At 43.7% G+C, this 15,294-nt stretch overlaps 2 long non-coding RNA genes across 4 annotated transcripts; one reads left to right on the top strand and one right to left on the bottom strand.

Moving 5' to 3' along the window:
• Positions 1–5,513: 5,513 nt before the first annotated feature.
• On the top strand, positions 5,514–7,943 carry LOC120650153. The gene is made up of 2 exons (XR_005665512.1): positions 5,514–6,242; positions 6,996–7,943. It is a non-coding gene; the product is annotated as an uncharacterized LOC120650153 (long non-coding RNA).
• Positions 7,944–11,440: 3,497 nt separating this feature from the next.
• Positions 11,441–14,570, bottom strand: LOC120650152. Of its 3 annotated transcripts, none has more exons than XR_005665509.1 (10): positions 14,408–14,570; positions 14,156–14,229; positions 13,759–14,072; positions 12,985–13,044; positions 12,809–12,895; positions 12,640–12,702; positions 12,476–12,556; positions 11,967–12,349; positions 11,817–11,858; positions 11,441–11,714 (listed from the first exon to the last, which is right to left on the bottom strand). It is a non-coding gene; the product is annotated as an uncharacterized LOC120650152 (long non-coding RNA). The 3 variants fall into 3 exon arrangements; XR_005665510.1 differs by having other exon boundaries at positions 12,809–12,857; XR_005665511.1 differs by having other exon boundaries at positions 12,809–12,851.
• Positions 14,571–15,294: the final 724 nt, after the last annotated feature.

Below are 15,294 nucleotides of genomic sequence, written 5' to 3'. Positions count from 1 at the left end.
TGGTAGAGAAAGATTAGACCTTTGTCGGCCAAAAATTGAAAACCACTTTGTCGGCAGGGCTTGAATAATTGCACGGTCGCCCAAATATCTTAAACTCATCCACTAGTGCATTCAGAAAAGGGGCATGAAAGAAGCTAACCCACAATGCACTTGCCAGCTGGAAAAGTTCACATGCTTTGTATTGAGGGGGCAAAAAAAGATGCCAGTTCATGAACCGAATTCTGGAGCGCATACTTGTGGCCTTTTAGCTAGTGCCGCAGTTTGTTGTCATATTGGTACTTTCTCTCCGATCTGTTGCATGCATGTTACCAATAAGTACATAACCAGCTGCAAGAGGATGTGTGCTTCCATCTATGTGTGTTTAGTTCACTTTGTATTTTGCGTTTTTATGTTTTTACAAGGAAATTTTTAACATTTAAAGTACTAAATGTAGACTAATCGCAAAACTAATTACAAATCTCGTCTGTAAGCTACGAGACGAATCTAATGAGCCTAATTAATCCATCATTAAAGCATATTTACTGTAGTATCACTGTAGCACTTTGGTGTCTAACCAGTCCTGATTAGGCTCATTAGATTCGTCTCGCGATTTACAGTCTATTTGTGTAATGTGATTTATTTTTCGACTACATTTAGTACATCATGCAAACGATTTACAAAAAATTTACGTTTTGTCTTTACAGCATCTAAACACGACAGCTGTGCCATCCAAAGTCTCGGAGGTTTATTAGAAGAGGTAGGCCTGGCAGTTGCAGCTGTGACGACTGACGACCTTGTGGTTGTGGCAATATTCTCCACACCCTCATTTCCAGCCCAAGGGTGTAAGAAACTCCAACAGGGTCAAGAGATTGACGCACCCAACAAAAAAAATGCAGGAAATTAAGATATAGAACTTTTGCAGGAAATTAAGAGATCTTTGAAACACTGCTTGCTGCTGCGGGTCTGGTGATTTGGCCGTAACATGAAGGAAGGATTTTATCTAGTGGGAGGAAAAGGGATAGGCCACCACCAGGGGCGAAGCTACATGAGCTTTACCTGGTGCATATGCACCATGGTGAAAAATATTTTTCCTAGTAGCTAATTAAATTTTACCATATAAATTATACTAGCTCCCTTAATTATAATGGAGGGTGCACCAGAGTTAAAATCATCTTGGCTTCGCCGCTGGCCACCACACAGTGACTACCACCAAGTGGTGTCTTATCTAGTGTGTGTTTGCTTGGTGCTTTAGTGTAGGCCCAGGGCCCAAGGACAAAAGCTAGGGTCAAGTGGATTAGAATCAATGGCTACTGATGATGCCTAATGCTAACAAAAAGCCTTGAACCAGAAAGGAGGAAAATAAGAGGATCTAGATTCTAGAAGAAGGGGGGCAAACCTACTACCCCTGCCTTGAGCCTACTCCATGTCTCGTGCCATAATTTTTGGCAATTTTTGACTGGAAAGTGATATAGCACACACTCTGGTGAAAAGAGTCCCTCTCCAACAAGGCATGCATGCAAATCTTTGAATCAAACATGGCGCAATCATGCACATCCATGCAAGCATAATGCACACCAATGATTATATGATCTGCCTGTGGTAAATAAGACTGCAGCATATATGCATGCCATGTGGCTCATGACAGTAGTTGTTGACAGAATTCAGCCTTTTTATTTTTCACCTTCATTCAGGTCATTTATCAGGTAAGTCAAAGAGATGGGGACATAGTGTCACCACCATGACCCCACAGGCCATCTGAAAACCCAGTGAGGCGAAGCACTCTCATTTGTGAAGCTGTCCTGCTCAGCTCAGCTCCAAGTGGGTGATTGGTGAATTTGTCTCATGATGTTGTCTGAGCAGAGTAATTCTTTCTGAGGTAGTGGTTACCAACGAGTGGAGCGTCCTAATCACTGAACAGCGTTTCTTAACACAAGAATTGCCCTAGGCAATTAATCCAGCGGATGAGGTTGGAGACAGGTCATAACTAATGTAGAGCAGATTGAGTTGATTGGCTGACACTGATGCAGGAGAATTAGGCCGGTCCGAATCAAATAATTGAGCTCTTCTTATTTACACATCATAATGTCCCTTCAATGAATTGTGTTCCCCATCGAATAGGAAATTCAGAGCTTTATTAACTCGTAGATAATTGTCTGAAAGTGGCGTGAACCGTGTTTTCTGACCTAGGAGGAAACACTGCACATAATTCTACCCAGTACTCGATCAGTTCAGTTCTCACGAAAGTGCAGTAGTTTGTTCGAAAAAACTTGAACAACATATCCATAGTTCCATACTCATTCAATCTGGTCTGCGAGGTCGCTGTTTTTTTTTTTTTGAACGTCGAGGATCGCTGTTCTAGATCAGATTCTTCAGAACACAGAGGGTAGAGAAAAGCAGAGATCACATCCAACCCACACGTTTTCTTTCCGTCTCTGTAGCCTGAAGGAAAAGGTCACCACTGCTCGGCTAGCTGCAAACCCTGCAGCAGCCACTGAACCATGGCAGTCGTCGTCAGCGCCAGTGTATCCGTACGAGCAGGGGCAGCGTCTCCGTGTACATACGTCCGTACCGTGCGAGCATGCATGCGATGCATGCCAGCGCAGTGCTAGGAGCTGCTCATGGAGACATGGACCATGCACAAAAAAGAAAAGAAAAGAGAAGAGGAAGAAAAGACGCTTCTTTTCTTGTGTCAAGCCCCCAAGGCCCCAGCCGAGAGTAATGGGCTCGTGCAGCTTTCGCTGGACACCTCACGAGGCCATGGATGGACATGGTTGGAGGCCTCGCTGAGCTCGCTGAAACATTGCGGCGTTGCTTCGCACTCTCAGCAGCAGGCAGCTAGCTAGGCAGCATCTTATTGCCCCCACAGGCCCCCGAACGAACACGGCACACGGGCGGCCACACCTAACGTATCATGAGTCCAGTCTACCCTGTGACGAGCACCGAGCTAGGGGTGAGCTACGAGCAGCTCGTGGACGCCTTAGCCCTGTTTGGTTCCAAACTTTTTTCAAAAGTCCCTATCATATCAAAAGGAATTTTACTATTTTATAGTATTAAATAAAATTTGTTTATAAATGTTTTTTGACAGCTGAGTGCTTTTTCGCGAAACGAATCTAATGAGCCTATTTAATTCATAATTTGCTACAGTGATGCTAATCATAGATTAAGATACATCATTAGATTCGTCTCGCAGTTTAGCCCCAGGGTTCTGCAGTTAGTTTTATAATTAACCTTTATTTAATACTTCTAAATATTAAAAAGTCTCTGGGACTTTTTTTAAGTCCCTGTTCCAAAACACTCCCTTAGGCCATGTTTAGTTCTTTACATGTAAACGCAAAAATGCATTATTTTACAACGGAATCTTGCTAATTTGAAGCACTAAATGAAGTCTATTTACAAAATTTTTTGCATGGTTGGGCTGTAAATCGCGAGACGAATCTAATGAGCCTACTTAATCCATGATTTGCAACAGTGATGCTAAAGTTAACCATCCGCTAATTATTGATTACCCATGGATTAATTAGCATCATTAGATTCGTCTCGCGATTTACAACTCATCTATGCAAAAATTTTTGCAAATAGACTTCATTTAGTACTTCAAATGACCAAGATTCCTTTGCAATTTTTTTTTGCAAAATGAACTAAACAGACCCTTAGCTTGTTGCCGTGCATTTTGCCGATGCAAGAGAGCCAGAGAGGTCGACGTTGATGTACAGGCACATGGATCATGATGGGTGAGAGACGGGAGAGGGGCCAACGTGCGATAGCAATGGCGGCGAAGATGTGTGGCTGGCGTACACAAACGATCTGCGTATATCTTCATGTTCCGTGGAAGCAAAGTATGGCACCGTCCCTGTTTTAGAGAAGCTCCGCTCCATTCGAGTGTAAGATCTTGTTGCACCTGCTTTTCGTGGGATCAAGTTTTCATAGTAACATTTTTTTTAAAAAAAAATCGGCATATGTTTTCACGTGTTTCCGGTGAGCCGGTGATGAGGTTTCAAATGCAGTGAAGTTTCAAGTCCGAGCTCAAAATTTTAAAGGAGGCAACTCGATCAAGATCTCTCTAGATCGATATCTCTCTCTATATATATAGCGTGAGACCCCGTCACATTAAGTCTCACGTGGAACCCCACACATTATCCATCTTCTCCCTCTTGCGCACACCTTTCTCACGCATTGCACCCTTCTTCCCTCGCCGCCCGTGCCCCCGATGTCCGATCAGCTCCGACGGCGCCACCGACGTTGCCAGAGCCACCGCCCCAACCCCAAGCTTGCGTTGTCCACAGAGCACGGCCACCCTGTCGCTCGATCTTGCTTCGCCCCCGCCCCTACCACCCACCTCGTCGACGTCACCTCTACGCCAGCGAGCGCCGCCCTCCTTCCACCCTTCCCTTCCCTCCTCTTCCCTTGCCCCTCCTTCGAGCCATCTGGTCTAAGCTCCGCCGGATTGCCAGCACTGCCTAATTGCCATTTGACACCACCACGCCCCTGCCACCTCAACCCCCCCCCCCCCCCCCCCCCCCCCCCCACCCTCTAGACCTGGCACCGACCAATTTCTTCCCCAATTCGGAACCCGGGACCATAGGGAGAAGTTGTGTTCACCCCGTTACTAATTTGTTACTTCCTGATATGGGTTCAAATAATTAACAAGAGGGCTCTCGAGATACCCTAAATCAAGAGGCCTCTCTATGTAGTTTTTAGGAATTTCAAAACTAACGCTTCACATCTCAAGACGCGTGAACAAAGTTTCAGTCAGTGCAAAAAAGAAAAGTACACTCAGGACTCGAAAGAATCGTCGAGTTTCGGAACTCCATTGTGCACAATTGTACCCACCACCACTGAGGGCACATCGCGCCGCATGTCTCGCCCAGAAGGCCATGGTGGGGGAAACCCATTGTCATGCAGTAATTGCCGTTGTTGAACACACGATTATGATGATACTGTCCGGCACGTCTCAAGGTCATGTGGCCGCTCTGAAACTCCAAACAATCTGGAACCATGGATGCATCAGCTGCGTCTTGGCCACCCGGCAGAGCCAGGAACCAGATGCAACGCAACACCATCGGGTCGAGCCAGGGGCACTTCACACCTGATGGGCAATTGCATCGGGACATTGGAGCACAATTGCATCACTTATGTCAGAGAGCTTTGGATAGGCCGGGTATCACGTCACCACCCCCGCATAGTAGAGTGCCATCATCCATCGATCAGCACGGCACAGATGCGCTTTGAGAAACGCGGAGAGATTCCCTTCGCCAGCGCTGTCCTCGTGTCCTGGTAAAAAAAATTGAATTTGCTGTGGACTGGCTGATGACTGATGTTGATTTGGTGTGAGAGAAAAATACTACTGTTGTTTGCTAGCAGAACAGAATCTAAGTAGGCGGGTAGTTTTGCATTTACCTGAATCCGGTCAAAATATCCCCAAAATCACCAACATCTTCTGCGATCTTTTCCACCGGAGGAGGGAGTCATCAAAACCAATCCATGGTCCCTAAACTCGTATCAAGATGCTGCGGGTGCAAGTTGCCGGTGTCACTGTTCATTCTTCATTGCAATCTTCTCCCTAACGAAATCCCAGCCAAGCTCGGGCACCCGATAGCGCCACGCCGCCAGTTAGTCCTCTAGCCGTTGGATCCAACCAGCTGTCAATTTCGACCGTTCGATACGGACCAGTGCGGGTCTCACGCCCGTTAAGCTAACGATCCACGGTGCTCGCGAATCGTCGCGAACCCGCGCAGCCACCTCCGCTCGCCTCCCCGCCTGCCCCGCCTCTGGCGGTCGGCCGCCCTTCGCCTAGCGCGATTCCCGCACCTCCCTCCGCTTGCAGCACTGCCACCGCTGTCCTCCTTCCAAGCAACGCACCGACATCGTCGTCCCGGCCCCGAGTCCCTTCCCCTTGCGGCCTTGCCACACCCGCCGCGTCGTCCCCATGCGGCCTCCAATTTGATGCGTGCGTGCCGCCACCGGGGCCATCGTCACCAACCACCTTCCTCTCCTCTGTGCTCCCAGTCGACAGTGAGATTAAGAGCTCCTCCAGGCCTCCCTCTGCTTGGCCCGCCCATTGCGGATTGCTGGAGCTCCTGGAGTACAGCAACGGAGGTGACCTCAAGAGCAGCCCGCACGGCTGCAGGTCGACGCAATCCCAACACGACCAGCAGCTCCGTGGCCTCCAGATGTGCAACTCTAGCCATTGACTCCACAGTCTGCAAGGTGTTCGACAAAATGTGCATGTCCAAGCATATGAAGCTTCACAATCCTATACTCCGGTAGTCCTATTCTATGCCAGCAAAGTTAGCGTTAAGATTAATTTGCAGGACTGAAAGCTTACCAATTCTAAGCCTATGCATTCTTATTGTGATTTTTAGGCACAATTATCATAGCACCTGATTGTCACAAGCTTGGCCGACACTTTCTTTAATAAAGGACCTGTGATTACAAACTCTAAGCATATTAACCTATTTGTTGTGCCATCTGATAATAACAAATAAAGCAGCACTGCATCTTATAAAAAAAGAAGCTGCCGGATATATAACAACTTTAATTTGAGACTACCATATTATTCATCACTGCTGATACCACTACCATGAGAATCAGGTATCTGTCTTCTTTTATATCTGTTCTGCAAATGATGTCCAAAAAAGTTTAATCCTGTAACCATTTTCTGAGTTTAGGATCATTATCCACATTTGAGCTACAATTAGTTTTCATCCATTTCTTCAATTTCCAGCAATCAAACTTCTTGAGCGCATTATATCTGCCTCTTTGTACCCAATGCTGGCATGCTACTAGGCTTCTTAGTGTCCACCAGCATGCTCAGAATAATTAAGTACAAAATCATTACTTGCTAGGTTCATTATATTGCTTGCTCAGTCAGATAAGAAGTACTGATTGAAAATCTTGAAGTGTAATACGTATAAAGAAGATAGTTGTGATTAAACAACCAGAGAAAAAGTATCAAAGCACTGAAACAAAGTAATACCGAGAAAAATTACTCATTTCTAACAATTTTGTTTGATCAGGGAGTCACTACATCTATTGGACCAAAGCTGAAGAAGTGAAGATCATCTCGGCCTCGTCTTGAAATATGAGTATTTGCTTCGTCCTCATGTCTGAATATGTTTGCATTTCTACATCTCCAGGCGTTCCACGTGATGCAAAGTAGAACTGTCATTCTTATTCGCATTATTTGCCAAAAAGACTCGATGCCCTCAGAGAGTGGTAGGGATCTGAGATCAATGTTAGTGAAGGACCAAAAACTAGAGCTTTGTTGATAGGTGATAAAGAGGTGAAGACATGTTTCTTCCCCTGAACAGAAAGGGCATTGCCCTGACGAATTCATGTTACAGTGATGGAGCTGAGAGAAAAAAACCACAGAAAGAACTTGCATTTTTGCAATGAGAAGTTTCGCCATATTGCAGTCGCAAAGGGATCATCATCAACAGAGTTGAAAGCTAGTACATTGTGCCTGAAGACTCTTAGGTCTGGTGAATCAGCAACCAAACAAACAGAAGAGATGAGTGATTGCATTTCCAGGAGCTCACGGGCAGCAGCATGTGTTAATCTGGGTTGCAGTGAGAGCTGCAAGTCCTGCAACTCTTGTACAACTATGGAGCCACATAATGTAGGGTAGTGCATATGCCCAGTTCAAATTTCAACAAAGTAAAATCAACATGATATTGACAACCTTTTTTTTTGAAGAGATGGCATTGACAAAATTAATACAAGGTACTAATCAGCAAGCTACTATTGCATGCTTTGGACTACAAAACCGAAGGACAATAAAGTAGCCTGGACCTACTTCTGTAAAAATGACAAGTATTCTGGATTTTGGATCAGAAAACTTTTCTAATATTTATTTCGTGCGATGGTTTCATTTTATCAATAAATATTGTTGTTATAGTCCCTTCCATTGTACAAATGTCAATCAAATATGTGAGCAATGAGTCCTAGTTAACTCTAATGTGCTATATCAACATGTATCATGTGTCACCAGGTTCAAGCAATGCTGCAGGCTGATCCACCGGTAATTTCCTACCATTTAATTGTTCAAGATAGATTTTCGCATTTCATTCCTGGTTGTTTCCTAGCATTTTATGAAGAAAACTAACTAGACCCTGTTTAGTTGGTGAAAAGTTGTTGGTTTTGGTACTGTAGCATATTTTGTTGTTACTTGACAAATAATATCCAATCATGGACTAGTTAGGCTTAAAAGATTCATCTCGTGCTAATTAGTTAGACTGTATAATTAGTTATTTTTTCAACTGCATTTAATGCTCCAGGTATGTGTCCGAACATTCGATGTGACGGGTACTGTAGAAATTTTTTTGGGAATTAAACAGAGCCTAACTATAAATGTGAAATATCTCTGCTAACAAAATCCCTTCATGCCATCCCACAAAAAAGTAGTAAGTCGAAGAGGAGGCTCAACTCCACGGACCATGAGTTTCAAGATAGTTTGCATTTTGCAATTTAAATTGTAAAACATACCAATCCAAAAGGGCTAGTCCCCTCCAAGGAAGACTCGGCAAAGCCGCGCATCTTCTAAAGACCTAAATGGGGGCGATTTTTGGCCCCCCATCGAGCCACGTCATCAAAAAAATAAGGGCCGTCCGACCGGCCAGCAAAGAGATCTAAGCCGTCGGATCGCATGTAAATTTTACAAAAAAAGTCTCTCAACTTTATAGAAATTAACCCACAGTCTGTATATTTTTATGAAAAAACCCTAAACTTTTTACAAATCAACCCGCAGTCCAAAATTTTGCCAAAAAATCCCCAGGCTTTGTGAAAATCAATCCATAGTCCCTGCATTTTTACTAAACAAACCCTAAAATTTCTACAAAATAACCTGTAGTCTAAATTTACAAAAAAGTCCCTCAAGATTACAGAAATCAACCCGCAGCCTGTATATTTTTATGAAAAAGACACTGAGCTTTTTACAAATCAACCCGCAGTCCAAAATTTCGCCAAAAAGTCCCCTAGCTTTGTGAAAATCAACCCATAGTCCCTGCATTTTTACTAAACAAATGCTAAAATTTCTAAAAAAGAACCTGTAGTCTAAAATTTTGTAAAAAACATCAATAACCTTTGTAACAATCACTAGTCTACACTCTCCCTCTCTCTCAAACCCTAGCTATTTAAGACAAAAGTTTAAGACAAAAGAGAGGACCTCTAAACGAGATATACAATACAACCACTCTATGTGTTTTAGTTAATGCACTATATTTTTTTGAACCTATGCTGAATGTCACAAGACAAATACTATGGTCTACTCTTACTTCGCACAAATAGCTCTGATATTTAGGAAGGGCACATATTTCTGCTCTTTCCAACTAGCAAAAACTAAAGATAAGCACAAGCCTGTAATATTTTGGTGTGTCATATGCCAAGTTATAATAACAAAAATAATTGTGTGTGTGCAATGAATTATAACTCCAAATGCTGAACAATTAAGTTTTTTCTTCATAACTCCCACATAATTCTCTCTATTAGTCACCACCCTACACATTCGTTTTCGTATCACAGAAACGATAGACAAATACCATGAGTTCCACCACATTGGCCTACAGGTCGTGGTGTGGCAAAGACGCGCCAGTTTTTATAGCCACGTCAGCCGGAATATCCCGGCCGTCGGATCACGCGTGGATGGCTCAGATTATTTAGAAGGCTCGGCAATTTTATAAAAAAACCCTCGAAATTTATCAAAATTAATAAATAGTCCAATGCACACTCAGTTAATTTTATAGAAACCCCCTTGAACTTTGCAGAAATAGCATTTGCTCAAGCCACCTCGCAAACAGTTTTACAGCAACCCCCTCAAGCTTTATAGAAATACAATTTGAACCACGTCATCGGGAATTTCTCGGCCGTCGGATCGCGCATGGATGGCTCGGATTATCCACGAGGCACGGTAATTTTATAAAAAACCCTTGAACTTTATTAAAATTAATATGTAGTCCAGCCCACACTCAGTTAATTTTATAGAAACCCCCTTGAGCTTCGCTGAAATAGTATTTGCTCAAGCCACATCTCAAACAGTTTTACGGTAACCCCTCGAGTTTCATATAAATACAATTTTAATCAAGCCAACTCTCAGGCAGTTTTATGGAAACCACCGCTAACTTTGAACGAATGCCAGCTGGGCTGCCAATTTTACAAAACTCCCCCAAACTTTATCAAAATTAAACTGTAGTCCAACCACTCCTCTAACAATTTACTGACACCCCCCCGAGCTTTTCATAAATACCATTTATTTAAGCCACCTCTCCGGCAATTTTACGACAACTCTCTCGATCCAGCCACCTCTCAGGTAATTTTATGATAACCAACCCACGATCCATGCATTTTTTACAAACCCAAGCTCTACAGCAATTAACCCACGCTCCACAGACTTTTACGAAAAAGGCCCTAAACTTCCTAAAAATGTACCCACAACCCGAAACATTGCAAAAAAGACCCCCCAGATTCATGACAATCAACCCATGGCCCCTGCATTCTAACAAAATAATAATACCCTAAAGTTTCTATAAATTAATCCATAACCTAAAATTTCGCGAAAAATATTCCAGTACCAATCACTGGGCTACAGGTCGGCCGCGCCAGTCTTTCTAGTGTGTTTCTAGTCTTTTAAATGAACTGAACTGTCAGGAGCTTTTTTTACCACTGTAAACGAACATCATTGAGGTCGACAGGTGCTCTTGATCGAAGAGGACAAGGATTGGTCACTTTTGCATGACCTCACTCCAACTGCTACGCTTTTATTGGGATTTGTGGATCACGCCCGTCTTCTTTTGGCTCCCATTCCAGGATCCACAGCACTCGCATGCCTGTCTCTTTCTCCGTCGCGTCTGCCAACATGTCTGCTGTACTATCCATCCATCTAGGCCAGCAGCACTGAGCTCATCTCATCATGGACTCTCTAGCAGCACAGGTTCTACACTTTTTTGTGATATTTGCTAGGCTTGGAACTTGGAAGAGCATGGCAGCCCTTTTTCTTTGTGGAGCTGCTGATAGAAAAAGGTTCTGAACTTCGTTTAGCTGCAGAGCTCGTGACCATTTCCCTATTTGCTCTTGAAAGGAACAAAATGCTGGGAAATGGATGTGAAAGGGTACCCATAACGGAAGCTCGTGAAGCCAACAGCTTCAAGAAGTATTTCATTTTGATACGAATCAGTGCGCATCTCTCATCAGCAGCAGGCGATCGACCATCTTTCTCAACTTCTGCAATGAGACGGGATTGTAATTTAGAACTCAAACTTCTGGATGCTGTCTTGCTGGGCTTCGATTTTTTTCTTGGTAGAAGTACGCAACTGACCCTTTCTTTAGATAGTGTTTAGGCCCAGCCCAATCTCAGGAGTATATGCACTGCAGGCCGAACAATCTAGGGCCTGCCCTTCGGTGTCATATATATGCACGAGTACTTTGCGCACGCCTTGGCGCGCCCTAGTGTTACTTTTTATAGGAGATCAAAGAAAATTAAGAGTATTGTTGGGTAATAAGTGTTGCAAGGTAAAGTAGTATGGACATTTGCTGGAGTCGGGATATAGGTACGTATATATTACGTAGGTACATATATACAAGCAGCGTGTACTGAATGTTCGGTTACGTGCACTGGATTTATGATATGAAAACAACAGTAGATAGGCCGAGGAACTGGGTGCCTAGAATGTGTTAGTCTTAGAAGCAATATTGCTTTCTTCTTTCCCCTTCACGTTGGCTGATATTTGTCAAGTGCTGGGAGCCTGCAGATTTGCATGGTAGTTATTAGTGGTTGATCATTATTTTTTTTTTGAATGACTATTTTGCAGGGCAATAGGTTATAGATTTGTGAGAAGAACTTGTACCTGATGCATGGATTTATCAGTTTTTTGGCTCGCGATCTGGGTCTGCAAATAATTGTAATTACATATAGGTACATACGTATTTGGTTCATGACAAAGTAGTGTGTTGATATATAGAGGGAAGAAATGTATTTTGTAAAGCTGAATACTTACCTGCATAATAATAGGCTTCGTTTGGATCATCATCATCATCGGAAGTTTCACCTGAATATGTGAAGCCATTGACGACAGAAGGGTTGTTCATCCTTCTTTCATTCTCTATCTCAGTTGTTCATCCTTTTTTTCATTTTCTATCTCAGCTGAATATAGAAGGGTCATATGCAGCATCTTTTTTTTATTTTTTTAGAATCTTAAACTAACCTTCATATACTGCTCAGTTGCATTCCCTTACCATCTGGATCTTCTATCTCTTGTTCTTGATCTGGTGAAAAAAGAGTCGTGTATAGAATTGCAAATCACTCTGTTCGCTTCATCTTCGCTACATCCAGCCAACAGTATTTCTCTCACACAAAATCAGCACCAGACAACCAGCAGTACTTTTCTCTCACAAAAAATCAGCACCAGCCACCAGCACCAGCCAGCCGAACACAGTGAATATGATCAAGTTATGGTTACAATAAAGGAATAAAGAAGTGATATGTAAATTGTAAATGTGCACTAACCTTTGATGGGAGGTGGATTGTCATAGTCTGGATGTATTGGACGCTCGTAAATGTATCTGTGTAAAAGTTTGGTAGGTCCGGCTGCATATAGGGTATTAAATAGCAAGCCGTAAGAAGTATACCCTAATCATTTGTAGTAGGGGAAATACAGGAAACATGCTTACCAGCACAGATGGCAAGTAATTTTTTTTTTCTGATCTACAAGCACTAGCAGCAAATATGGAAATCTGGAAAGCAAAGAAAGGGAACAGAAGCTAAGAAAAAAAGATTGGATGGAACTTGGAGGGACTAAGCATCGGGAATAACTACGCTATGAGGCAGATGAAAACATACCAATGGAAAGCGGAACTCTCAGACGAGCAGAAGTCACGTCCACCTGTTCCTGGACGGACACTCTCAGGTGATCAGATGTAATGGTTACTGTGGGGGAAGAAACACAAATGGAAATGGCTGTTCTTAATTGCATTTACAACTTTGGAATAGCTGAATAGGTGGTTTATCTTGCTTACCTGGAACTATAGCGATAGTTCTTGCAGACCTGGAAGCAAATGAGACTTCTTATTCTCCTCCTACAAGCAGCAGTGGAAGCGGGGGGGGGGGGGGGGGGGGGGGGGGGGGGGGGGGGGATTAGAAAATACTTCCACGAAATGGCTGGAAGCCTTACAGAGGGTCCATGCTGACATTTCAGATGGATGTAAGCTGATTCAAGAAAGAGTGTGGTAACTGATGCAAGACAGGTAGTAAATATGATAAGCCTGAACTAATAATGTAACTTGGAGTTATGGGAATATTTTTCTAGGTAAACCCATATCACTGATCTTATCTCATGAGAAAAGGCCTAGTGTTAATAAGCCATTAAAAATGTACCAGACGCAGTATAAATTAGGGCATCCAAAATGATTCAGATATAGCATCCTATTATAATCTGATACCTAACAAACGGAAAAAAAGAAATATAAATGGGAGTTAAGTGATCATATGAACCCATATTCCCACACATCAATTCCACAAAATATGAGGACTCATCATGGAAATGAACAGCAGCTCTAAATATGGTTGCATAAACCTTTATTATAGCAATGCTCAAATGGAACATTATAAAACAATCCAGAGAGAAACCAATATTAAGTGTCTTCACCAAAAATAATGGTAAAGTTATGCCATCAAGCTCAACGGAAAGCCAGCAACAGTTTATGTGGAACACACGAGCTCCCTGTTAAATTTCAGTGAAAATTCAGCAACTACTAATTCTCCTGACCTCATTGTTTAGCTTTGGAAAATACCTGCAAGCTCTGCACTTGAAACTTGAACTTCAAAATATTGGACTCCTGCAGCATCTCACTCTGCACACAGAGAAGCAAGGCTATTGGTAGTAATGGAACCTCAGATTTTATCAACAGGGCAAATTCATGGCTAACAGGGCAAATTCTATTCAACAGAGTCTATGCTATTTCACAACAGAGCTGTTTATGAAACATCATATGTGGCAGTAGTGTCGATATCGCAGGCCGTTTGGCATATATTGCATGTTACGATATTGAGGTCGTAGCTGCCCAATATTTTTATCAGTAGCTTGGCATAGCAATCCAAATAGACCCTGCATTGTTATACCATATTAAGCTACTGTAAACAGGTACTCAGTACTAATATATGTAAATCATGACAAGCTTAGTTGCTTACCAAAGCGCTGAGCTTGGCCCGGCACCAAAATCCAACATCTTGGCAGGCGCAAACTCTGGCAACCTCCATCGAACCTGCAAAGCATACAAATCAGTCCGTTAATGGACCCCATCAAATAAAATCGGCTCATTGAAAACAAACAATATTGCGGAGCACATGGTGGAATGGCCCATAGGTGGCAGGCATGCGCAACACAGGCAACATTTCGTCCTTGCAGTGCCGCAGGATGATATCGCCGTACACGGACCGCACCTTCTGCGCGGCACCTGAGAGCGCGTTGAGGTCGTTGAGGAGCGTGACGCCGATGGCGGCCACGACGAGCTCGACACTGCCGCGCCGGAGTTTGGCGTGATCGAAGGAGGTCGAGAGAAGCAGCACCTTGCGGTTCATGGGTGCCTTGTCTTGTTCTGCGAGAGCAAGCTGTTGACAGCCAAATTTGGCACCTGCCGAGGCCGACCGGTCTGACCGGTCGACCGGTTAGACCGGTCTAGTCTGTACAGTCCGAGTAGAATTAGGTTTCTCATAAAGAGTCCTCATGTAATCCTACTGGTGAAGGGGTACATTTTCCCCGGCCTATAAATATAAAGGCTAAGGCCGATTGAGGTTATTCACAATCGAATCAATACAAAAATTGCATTACTTTTTATCTCTCAAACCCTAACCTTTTCCAACCTTAGATTGCTTTCTTCCTTCGTCTCGATGGCGTTTGAAGACGTTCTGAGTGGCCTGTCGACCTCAGAGCAACCCTACGTCCACGAGCTCCGACGGGGTCCCTCCCGAGCTCGCTGTTCTAGGTTTCCGGCGACGCCTTGCTTGCACCGGTCAGACCGGTCGGCGGCACCGGTCAGACCGGTCTGCCCAAGGTTTCGCGGGTGTTGATCGTTTTGACGATCGTCCGTGCATTCTAGCGCATTCGAGTGTGTTGGTGCGATTCTGCATCAACATACTTTTTGGCGACTCCGCTGGGGAACAGATTAATCTGGTTTTTTTTAAACCGATCTAATCTAACTTCTCCGGAAAGATGGGTTCTCATGGTGAAATTCACAACGACAACGTCATCAAGGCGACCATGGAGGAACTCACTGAAGACGAGCGCAGGGCCTACCTCATCGCTGAAGAGCACCTGAAAGAGCAGTTCC

The sequence above is a fragment of the Panicum virgatum genome, chromosome 9K (assembly GCF_016808335.1).
Source record: "Panicum virgatum strain AP13 chromosome 9K, P.virgatum_v5, whole genome shotgun sequence".
Lineage (NCBI taxonomy): Eukaryota > Viridiplantae > Streptophyta > Magnoliopsida > Poales > Poaceae > Panicum > Panicum virgatum.
The sequence above is the reverse complement of the archived record's forward strand: the minus strand, read 5'-3'. Positions and strand labels throughout refer to the sequence as shown.